General features: G+C 43.4%; 1 pseudogene; it reads right to left on the bottom strand.

The window, feature by feature from the left end:
- Nucleotides 1-5,119, bottom strand: part of LOC139311899 (zinc finger protein 420-like) — a 285,827-nt pseudogene extending 280,708 nt beyond the window's left edge.
- Nucleotides 5,120-13,742: the final 8,623 nt, after the last annotated feature.

Raw genomic sequence — 13,742 nt, forward strand, 5'->3', positions numbered from 1 at the left:
TTATATATTGATCAGATGGAGTTGCTTCAAATGATTGGGAAATCTGCATGTGTTAAATAATAGGCTGGACAAATTAATCTCCACTGAAACTCACTTTTTTGTTTTAACATCCTACTTAGCCAAAACAGCAACAGGATTTGGGATCCACCTTTTTCTGGTTTGCACTAGAAAGGCAATTTATGCACGCATATCTAATAAGGTCTAGTATTTATTGGATTATTGCTCAAATGATCCTTGCATGAGATTTTAGACTACTAGTAGTCCTTGACTTACCACAGTTCATTTAGTGACTGTTCAAAGTTGCAACACAACTGCAAAAAGTGACTATTTTTTCACTTAGGTCCATTGCAGTATCCCCATGGTCACATGATCAAAATTCAGGTGCTTAGCAACTGACTCATATTTATGAAGGTTGCAGTGTCTCGGGTCATGTCAGCACCTTTTGTAACCTTACAATAACCAAAGCCAATGGGGAAACCAGATTCAATTCAACTGTGTTATTAGGTTAACCGCTGCAATGATTCATTTAACAAATGTGGCAAGAAAAGTCATAAAATGGGAAAAACTCATTTAATAAATGTTTCACTTACAATCATAATTGAGCTAAATTATGATCGTAAATCGAGGACTGAGATATGAGCCATCTTCTTTTGCTCACCCTCAGTTTGGACCTGCTTATCCTTTCAATTGCAGTCATAAACCGAGGACTACCTGTATTTCTCCTGAAGCTCTTCCCACATTCCCTGTGTGGATATGGCTTCTCCTGTATGTGGATCTTTCTATGGCAAGTAAGAGTGCAACTCCTTGCAAAGCTCTTTCCACTCTGCATGCATTGATATGGTTTTTTTCCCCATAGGGATCCCTTTATGGGAAGTAAGATCACAATTCTTCTTAAAGCCCTTTCCACATTCCACACATTAATACGGCTTCTCTCCTGTGTGGATGCTCTTGTGGGAATTAAGATTACTGCTACGAGTAAAACTCTTTCCACACTCCAAGCATTTATAAGGCTTCTCTCCTGTGTGGATCTTTTTATGGGAATTGAGACTACTGCTACAAGTAAAGGTCTTTCCACACTCCATACATTGATATGGCTTCTCTCCTGTGTGGATCCTCTTGTGGTAAGTAAGGCTACTACTACAACTAAAGCTCTTTCCACACTCCAAGCATTGATATGGCTTCTCTCCTGTGTGGATTCTCTTGTGGATATTAAAATTACTGCTACGAGTGAAGGTCTTTCCACACTCCATGCATTTATATGGTTTCTCTCCTGTGTGGATCCTCCTGTGGATATTAAGACTACCACTACAAGTAAAGGACTTGTCACAATCCATGCATTGATATGGCTTCTCTCCTGTGTGGATCCTCTTGTGGATATTAAGAGTACTGCTATAAGTAAAGGTCTTTCCACATTCCATGCATTGATATGGCTTCTCTCCTCTGTGGATCCTGTTGTGGGAATTAAGAGTACTGCTACAAGTAAAGGTCTTTCCACACTCCATGCATTGATATGGCTTCCCTCCTGTATGAATCTTTTTATGGGAGGTAAGATTAGAATTCCACCTAAAGCTCTCTCCACATTCCACACATTTATACGGCTTCTCTCCTGTGTGGATGATCTTGTGGGAATTAAGACAACTACTATGAGAAAAGGACTTTCCACACTCCATGCACTGATAAGGCTCCTCTCCTGTGTGGATCCTCTTGTGGATAGTAAGATTACTGCCATAACTAAAGGTCTTTCCACACTCCATGCATCTATAAGGCCGTTCTCCTGTGTATTTCCTTTCATGAGTTCTAAGAGAGTGATTATCACGGAAAGTCTTTCCACACTCCCTGCAGGTATATCGTTTCTCTTCTGAATGTGTCTTTTTATGGGAAATGAGATGATCAGATTTATTACAGCTCTTTCCAAGCTCCATACATTTACATGGTTCTTCTCCTGTATTGTTGCTTGTATAGTTAGGAAGCAAATTGAGCCGAGGAAAGGCTTTTTTAATTCCACTATGTGATCTCTTTTTTGCATCACTCTTTAGTTGCATCTGATCGGCAAACTTCCTTTTTTCCTCTTTCGGCTGGGTCGCTTGGCATTGTTCTTTGTAATTCTTATTCTCTTCTCTTTCTCCATTAAAGCCTTGAAAAAGAAAAAATGAAAAATGTTGCAGAACTAGGGGAATGATCAAACCTTTTCTTTTGAAATTTAGCAAAATATATTTTGGCAGTTTTGCAAACAAACATGAAGATTCCAAACTACGATGTTACCCATGTGAGTACCCACCAATTGGATGACATCACAATGAACTATGACAAATGCCTGATCTAATCTTTGAGCACCAATGTGTGTGAGCCACTTGGGGACCTGGGACAATTCCATGGTTCCATGAACTCCCTAAAGTCCATTAGACACTCTACAATGCCGGAGCAGAAACATTAAGGCACCAGGCTAGAAACTGGGAGACTGCAAGCACAGGTAGTCTTCAAACATACAATTATTCATTTAGTGACCGTTCAAAGCTACAACGGCACTGAAAAAAGTGACTTACGACCATTGGAGCATCCCCGTAGTCATGTGATTTACATTCAGATGCTTGATAACTGGTTCATATTTATGATGGTTGCAGTGTCCAGAAGCCAGATCCATTTAACAACTGTGTTACTAACTTAACTGCAGTGATTCACTTAACAACTGTGGCAAGAAAGATCATAAAATGGGGCAAAATCTGCTTAACAAATTTCTCGCTTAGCAACATTAATTTTGGGCACAACTGTGGTCGTAAGGACTACCTGTACTAGTTCTGCCTCAAACATGAATACTGGGTGGGTGACTTTAGGCCAGTCTCTCACAGCTCAACCCATATCACAGTGTTGTTGTTGTGGGGAAATAGGAAGGAGTACCAGTTGTATCCATTGCCTTGAGTTATTTTCACAAAATAATAAATAATAATAATAATAATAATAATAATAATAATAATAATAATAATAATTTTATTTCTATACCGCCCTTCTCCTGAAGGACTCAGGGCGGTGTACAGCCTAATTAAAAACAGAATAAACATCAATTTAAAATAATTTAAAAATATTAAATAAATTTGGCTTAATTTAAAACCCCAAAAATTTAAAACATCCAATTTTAAATTATATTGCTAACCCAGCCTGGCGGAACAATAGGGTCTTGAGTGCGCAGCGAAATACCCGGAGGTCAGAAATCTTACGAATTTACTTCTTTACGAAGTAAAATAATGAAAGCAGGACATAAATAAAAAGTTTTTTTATCAGAAATATCTAAGCCCTCCACCCACCCATGCCTTCTCTACATTTCTGAGCACAGACAGAGCTTCTTACCCAGGTAAGCAAGATTCTTGGAATTCTCCAGCATGACTTCCCCATGGAGAGCTTTTTGGGCAGGATCCAGCTGAGACCACTCCTCCTCAGAGAAATGCACGGCCACTTCCTCAAAAGACACAACACCCTGAACAAGGAAACAAGTTTCCCTATTAACAGATAACCCCAAGAATAATCTGAGAGTTTCCTTTCACCAATTCAAGCAGAGAAATCCTATGAACAAAATGGGTATCTTCTACAGAATTCAGAATGGGATCACACCGCTTTTGCCTGATGGCACAACTGAAGCACATTTCATCACACTGGGAGGATTGTGATGCCTTTCTGTGAAATCAATTAAAATAGTTTTCTTGGATGATTGACAGTTGGGTATTAAACCCACTACTTATCACTGGCTCCAATTCTTCCTAGAGTGGGCAGAAGGAAATACAGGGGAAATCCGTCTGATATTTTTGCCAGTGGATTGCTTTATCCACTGAGGGATCAACTCTTTCCCCTACTCCACACATTCATGGAAGTATTGAAAGAGCATGTAATGGTAGTGAGAATGAAGTGGGAGACTGAAGTCAAGACAACATCTTGTCAATGAAATCTGAGCCTGAACCAGGAGGGTGGAGAAAGCTTATCCAAAGGGACAGGTAGGTTAAGCCAGCTGTGAATTTTCAATGATCTGATCTAAAATTTGTCTTGCTTGGAAAAAGCAATATTACTCATTGAATATTATACAGAATAAAATGAAATCATTCCAAGTTTCGTGGACCTTTCTAATATTTCTCCTCTTACCTGAGGCAGAAGTTCAGCCACACTTTCAGCTCTATCACAGAGAGAAGGTTGTTCTAAAAATAGTAAGGACAGTTTTCTATTATCTGTGATACAGAAAATGCTATAAACAGACTGTTAAAAGAAAGAAATGAACAAAACAGTCAGATGGATGGATGTCAAAACTTCATATCCTATGGAAACAATTTCTGTTACCTGTTGCGATATCCTGACTTTCATCTTCCTGGAAGCTCTCCCTGAAGAACAGCTCGAGAGGATTTCGATGAATCTTTCCATCCCTGAGGATACTTGGGATACTCAGTGATAGCTTGAAGGGACTTGCGGATAAGATGTGGAACAAGAAAGAAAGGAAGATTAGAGAGATAGAAACGAATTATAAATATTGAACACTCAGCCCAGAAGGCACCAATGTCCATCGGTTAAGCTGGAAAGCCAGAGTAGAAAAATTGGCCCAAATTCACTCTCTGGAAGAAGAATCGAACAAGAGATTTTAGCAGCTCATAATCCCAGAAAATTCTGCCAGAGAGACATTGACAAATTCAGAAAGATTCTCTTTAGACCTGCTATGATTACATTCTCCCACCTGCAACTCTTCTTGCATCTTCTCAGATTCCTGGGTCAGCAAGAAGCCTTCGGCCAGGGCCACCGCCTGGGAACTGGTCTCCGCTCCACACTCCCGCACCCATTTCTCCATCTCTGGGGGAAGGACAGCCAGGAACTGCTCCAGGAGCACCAGGTCCAGCATCTCAGCCTTGGTGTGTCTTTCTGGCTGCAGCCACTGACGGCAAAGGCGGTGAAGTTGACTGCAAACATCTCGGGGACTCTTCCCCTCCTGGAATTGCCCTTTTCTGAAGTCACAGCATTGGACCTCTGAACTGCTGACTTCCCCTTCTTGGCTCTTCTGCCCAGGACTTGCCCCATTCTTCCCCCAGCTCCAAGGCTGAGTAGCTGGATGGCCTTTTCCATCTCCTGCATCTGCTGGGCGTTGTCCCTCCATCTTCTCTCTGGTCTCTAATCCAGCACCAAAATGGACCCATGCATCTCCCCAGGTCTTCCTAATCACAAGAGGTCTGGCCAAACCTCCTAACGCCATTCAGCCCTCTTCCCTCACAAGATACTTCGGTCTCCAGAGGAACCAGGAAAGATTTACATCTTACAGAACTGAAATGCAAAACACAAGAATATTCAACCGGGCGGCAAATTTGAATACTGAGCATCCTCCTCCAGAAATAAATAAATAAAGCAACTAAAAAAATTCATATGAAGCCACCAATTTCTGGAAAGCTTTTATTTGGGGGGGAAGGGGGGATCTTATTAGATAGATTTATTTATTGTTGGGGAAAGTTTGCTAGCAGTCCTCTGCCTCAACTTCTAGTTTATTATTATTATTATTATTATTATTATTATTATTATTATTATTATTATTATTAAGAAATCAAAATATTGGATACATTTAAATATGTTTTGGGTTTCTATTTCCTAATTATTTACATCATATCATTTCTGTTGCTGCCTACAACCCTTTGCACAATCCAAATTATCTCTCCAGTCACAAAAGCAATCATGTGGGTGCCTATCTAAATCGATTTGGAAGGAGCTCAATCAACATTTGAATATCTGGTAAAACTCAGGGCAGCAGAAGCCCATGAACCTCCTGGCCCAAACCCCTGGGTGAACTCCAGAAGCCACAATTAACAAGCTACCATCCAATGCAGGGGCCTTCCTTTAACACGTTTATTTGCCTGCCGGCAGAGACACCAAAGAGATAGTGGGGAAAGGCTGGAAATGGGAAAATCGAGTTCCGATCCTTGCACTCAACTCTTTACACACGGAACTGCAGCCTTGCATACAAAGCCAACCGGAGGAACTTTGGCCGGTCGCTTCTCTCGGCCCAGGAAAGGGGAGGCGAGGAAATTCCCTTCCGAAAAAGGGCCAAGAAATTTGCAGGAAATTATCCAGGAATCAAGACATTCTGGGTGTTTTGCAAAGGCAACTCTCCCTCTCCCCGCATGCAGAGCTTTGCCAAGGGAAACGGAGGGGAAATGGATCCACTCTTTCTGGCGACCCTGATTTCCTTCCTGGAGAAAACCCGGCAGGTGCGGAGCTGCCCTGCGTGTCCCTTTCTTCCACGGGGTGGCTGGGGATTATGGGACCTCGAGCTCCCCCTCCCCGCCCTTTCCGCCCCTTGGAACTGGGTGAAGCTTTGCAGGCTCCAGGCTCGCCTCCAGCCTCAGGGAAAAGACCCCCCCCCCCTCACTCCGAGCCCCGCCTGCATCTCCCCCCGTTGGAGAATTCCTTACAGCCCCTCCGCCTCCTTTGCTCAGCCGAAGCTTCACAGCGATGGGGAGAAGAATCGGTCGTGAAAGAAAAAGCAGACATCTTCCCGCCCTTTTGCAGAAAGTTTGGAGTTCGCGAAAGAGCCAGGCGCATGCTCAGTTCCCTCTGGAAAGGGGCTGCTCATCCCTTCCAAGCGCTGTCAAAGGAGACCCCTGGTGGATTCTGTGCGCTATGGCAGGGGATCCTGCAAAGGCGCAGAAGACCAGAGCAGGTTCCAGGGATGATGGGCATGGGATTGGAAGGAAAGGAAAGCGTCTCTCTACAAGTCTTGCCTTTCCAAATAGGTGGCTGTCACCTATCCAGTTTTAGAACGACATCTTCTTAACAATTTATGAATAAATAAATCGTTTGGAGCATTTGTTTCGTATTGGTCTTTCAAGTAATACTTATAAGTAACTTATAACTTATTAGTATAACTTATTACTTTCAAGTAATACTTATATTCCCCTAAATCTTAAGTTGATAATTTCATTTTACCATTTCTCCCTCCCCTCTCTTCTTTTCTCTAAGACTTCTACTTTAGTAATCTGTATGTCATACATTTAAACTGTATCTTTACTTTTAGAGTTTCTCTCTGTAAGTTTGTCTGCCCGTAGAAAATTATTTATATGCACAATGGTATTTCTAGTCTATCTTACTTCTAGTTGTGATTATTCAGTGGTAACATTATGCCATTGATACCATTTATTCCAAACTTTATAAAATTCTGTCTCTTCCTTTAGCTCTTGTTAACCTATCCATTTCAGCACACTGTGTAATTTTATCTATTATTTCTTCTTCCGTTGGGATTTTTTCCAGTTTCCAATTTTTAGCATATATTATCCTTGCAGTCGTTAGAATATGTATTAACAGGTATTTTATTTCTTTAGGATATGGTTTCGTGAAGATTCCTAACAGAAAGGTTTCGGGTCTCTTATCTATCTGTAATTTGGTGATTTGATCTAGCCATTTCTTGATGTTGGACCAAAATTTCTTCGCCGCCGGGCATGTCCACCATAGATGGTAAAAGGTGCCTTGTGGGTTTTTACATTTCCAGCACACTGAGGTATTTTTCGGATTAATTTTGGCCAATCTTGTAGGTGACATATGCCACCTATAAAACATTTTTAGCTGGTTCTCCTTGTAGGCCACCGCCAATGTTGTTTTTGTATTCAGTTGCCAGAGTTCTTCCCATTTCTCCAATTCTATTGAATATTTAAAGTTTTGCATCCATTTAATCATCGTGTTTTTGACTATTTCCTCCTCCATCTTGTATCGCATCCATTTAATCATCGTGTTTTTGACTATTTCCTCCTCCATCTTGTATCGCAATAAGAATTTGTAGATTTTACTGATTAGTTTCTCTTCTCTTCCTTCTCTTCTCTTTATTTTTCTCTTCCAAATAGGTGGTTGTCACCTATCAAGATTTAGAACGACGTCTCCTTAATGCCTGGGAACTATGTGTGATTTGTGAACATTGAGGAAATATTTGTTGAAACTAGTTTTCCTCAAGATGAGCCTCAGAAATTAGCATAATCCTTACTTGATGCACCTCAGGAGATATACTCCTCCCACCTCCTCCTGTTCTTAAGGTGTTTCAGGCAGGCTATGCATGGGAAACCCTCCCTCTTCCTTCATGCTCACAATTCTGGGAGTTAAAACTCAGACAGGCTTTAATTTTTCATTGTCTGCTCACTTGGGAAGACCAGCCTTCCTGGATTGGTGGCTTGAAATCAGCCTCTCCTCATTCATTCCCTCACCAATAAAATAGAAAATAGAATGGGGTTCTTGCTTGTCTTAGTGATGCAGCCTTTTCCTGCCTTTTCTTTGCTCAAGGAGTGGCTCTGATGCTGAGAAAAAGATGTGTTTTCTGCCTGGTTTTGAACCTTTTCTATGTGAGGCAAATGTGATAACCACTACACCATGGAAACAACAGGTATGGGCAGCTCTCAATCAGCATGGCCTTATCGCTTGCCAGCCGTCTCATTCTGGCGATTGCAGCATCACAAGAGTCAATGAGATGTTATTCCTCATGCTTTGTGTCCTTCCATTGCTCAGCTGGTAATGAAGGATGGGACAGCACAACTTCACTTACCCTCAGACTGTTGGTTCAATCCTGACATCTGAGAGATTTTCTTTGACTAAATGTTCCCACTGCAACATTTTGGGGGAGGGAGCAAAATACAGTGTGCTGTGTAACCCAATAAGATTCAGCTCTGCTAGGAGATATAAATGATCTAAAATAGTGGCCACCAACAGTGGAATGGGGCAAACCTGAGATATCACAAAGGAGAGTTGAATAAGCAGGATAGCCCAGAAGAGGATCAGTCCCTGGCAGTGGTGGGTTGCTCCCGGTTCGGCCCAATTTGCAAAGCGCATGCGCGAAGAGAACAGGTGGTGACACCATTTGGAACCCCCCACTGGTCCCTGGTGTTTTTCTCTCAAAAAGCCACATCCTCAAATTTACATGAACTCTCTACATCCTCCTGAACAGCTGAACAATTGGGAAGGTGCTGGGTTCAGAGGGATGGGTTGGCCATGTTTCAAAATGTTGCTTCTCAAATATTTTCTGCCAATACTGCAGAGTTGTGAGAAGGTCCGTATTTAGAATGTGCGTACAAGCTATGGCATGCCATGTCCTTCTCTCTCCTTTGTCTGTAAATGGGGAACAAACACTCTACAGGGACACATTTCTTACAGATTTTTTTGAAACCTTCCAACAGTTAAAATCTTACTGACAGCTGCATTTTAATCCCTACATCTTCCATGTGTTGGAAATATGTCACAGTATAATGGATTCCAGATCTTTTTTTATTATATTTGTGGTCTTGAGGGGAAATCAAAACCTGTCGCACACAAAGTTGCCAAAAAGCCATGATGCAGAACCCATCGACCCCATTATTCTGGCTGATAGGGTCCAGGAGAAGACCCTCCTCTGATGTTGTTCCTGCCCTCTGGAACATCTCCCTCCCCCGATGTGACATCAGCCCTAAGCCTCCTGACCTTTCACAAGGTCCTAAAGATTTATCTCTGCCAATTGACCGTGACCATGACCGTGCCCTCGCCACGGTCACTCACGCCCTTGTTACCTCTAGGTTGGACTACTGTAACACCCTCTACATGGGGCTGCCCTTGGGATGTGTCCGGAGGCTTCAGCTAGTCCAAAATGCAGCCACGCGGGTAGTTACGGGGGCGTCTAGATACTCCCGTGTAACACCTCTCCTGCGTGAGCTGCACTGGCTACCGGTGGCACTCCAGATATGTTTCAAGGTGCTGGTGCTCACCTATAAAGCCCTTCATGGCTCAGGCCCGGGGTACTTGCAGGACCATCTCCAGCCGTTCTCCCATCGTCCTGTGCACTCTCACAGAGTCGGCCTCCTCAGGGTGCCGTCGGCCAAACAATGTCGGCTGACGACCCCCAGGGGGAGGGCGTTCTCTGTGGGAGCCCCGACCCTCTGGAATGGATTGCCCACTGAGCTCAGGACAGCCCCCGACCTCCTTTCCTTCCGTCGTGAGCTGAAGACGTGGCTCTTCTGACAATTAAACTGATCCGTTGGGGGGTACACTGGTATAATTTTAAATCGTTTTTTAATTGGGTTACTGATTTTAATTTGGTATTGTATTGTGATTTGTATTGAAGTTGTCATTTTGTAAGCCGCCTTGAGTCCCTAGGGAGAAAGGCGGCATATAAATCGCAATAAATAAATAAATAAATAAATAAATAAATAAATAAATAATTGAATTGGAGCCCCAATGGGGGAGAATCACACTGCAGGTAATTGATCCCACCTCTGCCCCATCCTGACCCCACCCTCTCCATCTGTATATATATTTACTTTTATGATTCTAAGCCTCCCAAAGTTAAGTGTGTTAAGTGTGTTAAGTTAGCCGGCCAATAATTTTTACAGTAAAAATAAATAAGTCGCACAGTGGGACTTCCAGAAGATGACTGACACTGTGGCATCAGCCATCAAAAACACATCCACTTCCTGGGAGACCCATTTATGGGAAGCTGATAGAAAATTAATTTACCCAGAGAACTCCCAGTAGGAGGTACAGCTCCATGTGTCAGATCCCATCTTGGGACCCACAAAAGGCAGCAAAGTGCTTGCTTCAAAGAAAACTAGCAGGTGATAATCAGAGAAAGAGCCGCAAGAAGGAAAAGACTCTGTGGCGCAATGGGTTAACACATCTGGCCATCATGCAAAGTGGAAGCTTTGCCCCCTGGCAGCATCCTGATTATTTTTTCCAAACCCGAATTAATCTTTAAAAACAATTAAAACACTCCTTACAGGACAGTTAAAAGACACTATGGGAGAGTAGTAATGTCATTAGTAGTACTGAGGTCTAGCATGGAGCCTCAAGAAAAATAGCAATGGATTACATACTGTAGTAATAGCACTGCAATCAAAAATCCCATGTGCCAGAAGACAGGATTCAGCACCCTGGAGAGCTCCCCGTGTGGGCTGCTCCTGACTAGATTAAGCATCCCTAAAAAAGACACTATTCCAGTGCTGGTCTGTGGCCCACAAAATCCTCAAGAGAGGTGATGGGTGTTCACCCCTGTTTTACATTGCAGAGGGTAAAATTAATATTTAAATTCTAGGAGAAAAATAATTGACAATGTGGGAATTGAAGGCCTCAGTTGAAAACCTTAACACTCAGTTGAAAACCTCAACACAAGTATCAACACTTGATAGTACAGTGGTTACGCACCCTGTTATTAACACAGCTGCCTGCAATTTACTGCTGGTTCGAATCTCACCAGGCTCAAGGTTGACTCAGCCTTCCATCCTTTCTAAGGTAGGTGAAATGAGGACCCAGTTTGTGGGGGCAATAAGCTGACTTTGTATAAAATATACAAAAGAATGAAGGCTATTGCTTAACGCATTGTAAGCCGCCCTGAGTCTCCGGAGAAGGGCGGCATATAAATCAAAATTAAAATAACAATAATAATAATAATCCATTACCTTCACTTCTGGATTATGTCATGGAACAGGCGATCCCTGGGTGGGTTCAAACCCCCAACCTTCTAGTTAACAGCCAGGTGCACTAACCTCTTGCGCCACAGAGATTTGGCACATGGCTTGGCATCAGCCTCCCTCAGTCGGGAGATTCATAACTCTGCTACAGCTGTTCTTTGGTTTTCGTAGTGTAGCTCCTTTTCTCCCACTAAAAACAAAATCTGGGATGAAAACTTGGTCTGATCATCCTAGAAGGGCAAAAGTTAAAAGGCGTGGGCCCACCAAGATTCAAACCTGAGTCCCAGCTTCATGATGCATCACTGGCACGGCTACATCACTGGCATGGCTGTTGAGATTCTGCCTCAAGCTAAGAAATATTTATGTCCAAGAAGTATTTTCACATCTGATAGTTGGAGAGAGGAACACCCTGAGTCTTCTGACTAGTGTACCTTATTGCTGTCTAGCCAGCGCCAGCTACAGATGTTCAAACTGAGGGAGCTTAGCGGGAGGGCTGTGTTGGATCTCTGTGGCGCAAGGGGTTAACATGTCTGGCTGTTAACCAGAAGGATGGTGGTGTGAGCTCACCCAGGGATGGCCTGCTTGATGATTCCAATATGAAGGAGGTGGGATGCATCAGGCTCTTCCTCTGAGGACTCCGGTTTTTTCTGACTAACTATCGGGTTACCTGCAGCATGAGTTTTCTCTTTCAGAATGCAAAGAGGATGAAGACACCCAATCCATCTGGGGTAGTGTCCTTTTCAGGCAAGGTTAAGGCAACTCATAGGAACTTTTTCTGGGAGCTCTCCAAAGTCCTGAAACAGCCACCCCTTTCCCCAAAACCAGCTATTCCTTGCTTTCCTCTCATTATATAATCCATGGTTGGCTTCCTTGATGCTCCTTGCTAGGACATGTGGCTGCCCCCTTTCTAGGCAACAGAATACTCCTAGGGTCTAAGGAGGTCGGCAGTTATCGTATAGGTTTGCCTGACAAAACAAATACCAAGCCATCCATGCACAGATAGTCCTCGATTGACAATAATTCAGTGACCATTCAAAATCAAAATGCAACTGAAAAAAAAGATTCATGCCCATTTTTCACAGTTATGAACACTGCACCATCCCAATGGCCCTGTGATCAAAATTCAGATGATTGGGAACTGAATCATATTTAGGACAGTTACAATGTCCCGGTGTCATGTCATAACCTTTTGCGATCTTCTAATAAATAAAATCAATGGAGGAGCCAGATTCACTGAACAGCCATCTTACTAATTTAACAACTGCAGTGATTCACTTAACAACTGTGGCAAGAAAAGTTATGAAATGGGCAAAATTCACTTAACTTTCTCATCAAGCACAGGAAATTTTGTGCTCAATTCTGGTCATAAGTAGAGGACTACATGTATTTTTTTTTCTTTTTTCTGGTCTCTACAAAAAGAGGAAGACGACCACAGAAGGCAGACAGGAAGTTGGCCTTGGTGGGAAGGTCACTGACATAGGAAAAGGGAGAGAAAAAGGGTCACGTTAAGTCATCTGTGTTTGGGAATCGTCCTTTTAAGAATTTGTGGCATCTCCTGGAACCAATTAAGGGACCACTGCTGTCTGTTATAGTTTCTGAAAGGCCCCCAAAGAAGGAACAGGAATCATCTATAACAGAAGTCACCAACCGGTAGTCCGCGGACCACTGATGGTCCACGAGAAAATTTTGGTGTTCCGCAGTGCAGCTGGGTGGAGGAGCTGCTCCGGGATGAAGAATGGGCCAGTCCTGTGACTAGAGTTCTGGAATATGGGACCGGCCAAGCAGTTCATGGTGGGGCTGGAAATCTCCGCTGTAGAGGGCGGTATGTTCAACTTTGCAGGTGGTGCAACGTGCAAGGAGTAATGCAGTACTCGCTGGCCAGAACAAAGTAATGGTGCTATTGCAGCAAGAGGGAGGGATGGCAGTACAGGCAGACCGAAGCAACTGATGTCAGCAACCCGCGCCCCCTGCTGAGGCTCCGTCAGATGATCCCACCTCTGGCTGGTCCTGCCCCTCACTCTCCTCTCCCAGTCACTCCTTGCCTGGCCTGAGAAGGTAAGGGCAGGGGATAGAGATTCACTCCATATTCCAGAGTGAGAGCGAAGCTTCATCTCTTGCTGGGTCTTGCGGGCGTTTCTTCCAGCCCTTTTGGTGCTGCACAACTGGTAGATGCACGACTTTCTCTGGCTGGCCCTGCTGCAGCTGATGCCGCTGCTCTCACTGCCTCCATGACCTGCTGGTTGGTCTTGCAGCACCTTACACAGCACACTTAAATTTAGCGCGCTTCACAATGGGAGAGACGGTGTCCCCTCCTCTTCCTGG

The sequence above is a fragment of the Pituophis catenifer genome, unplaced genomic scaffold (assembly GCF_029215685.1).
Source record: "Pituophis catenifer annectens isolate HBS135680 unplaced genomic scaffold, rPitCat1.0.hap2 SCAF_2, whole genome shotgun sequence".
NCBI lineage: Eukaryota > Metazoa > Chordata > Lepidosauria > Squamata > Colubridae > Pituophis > Pituophis catenifer.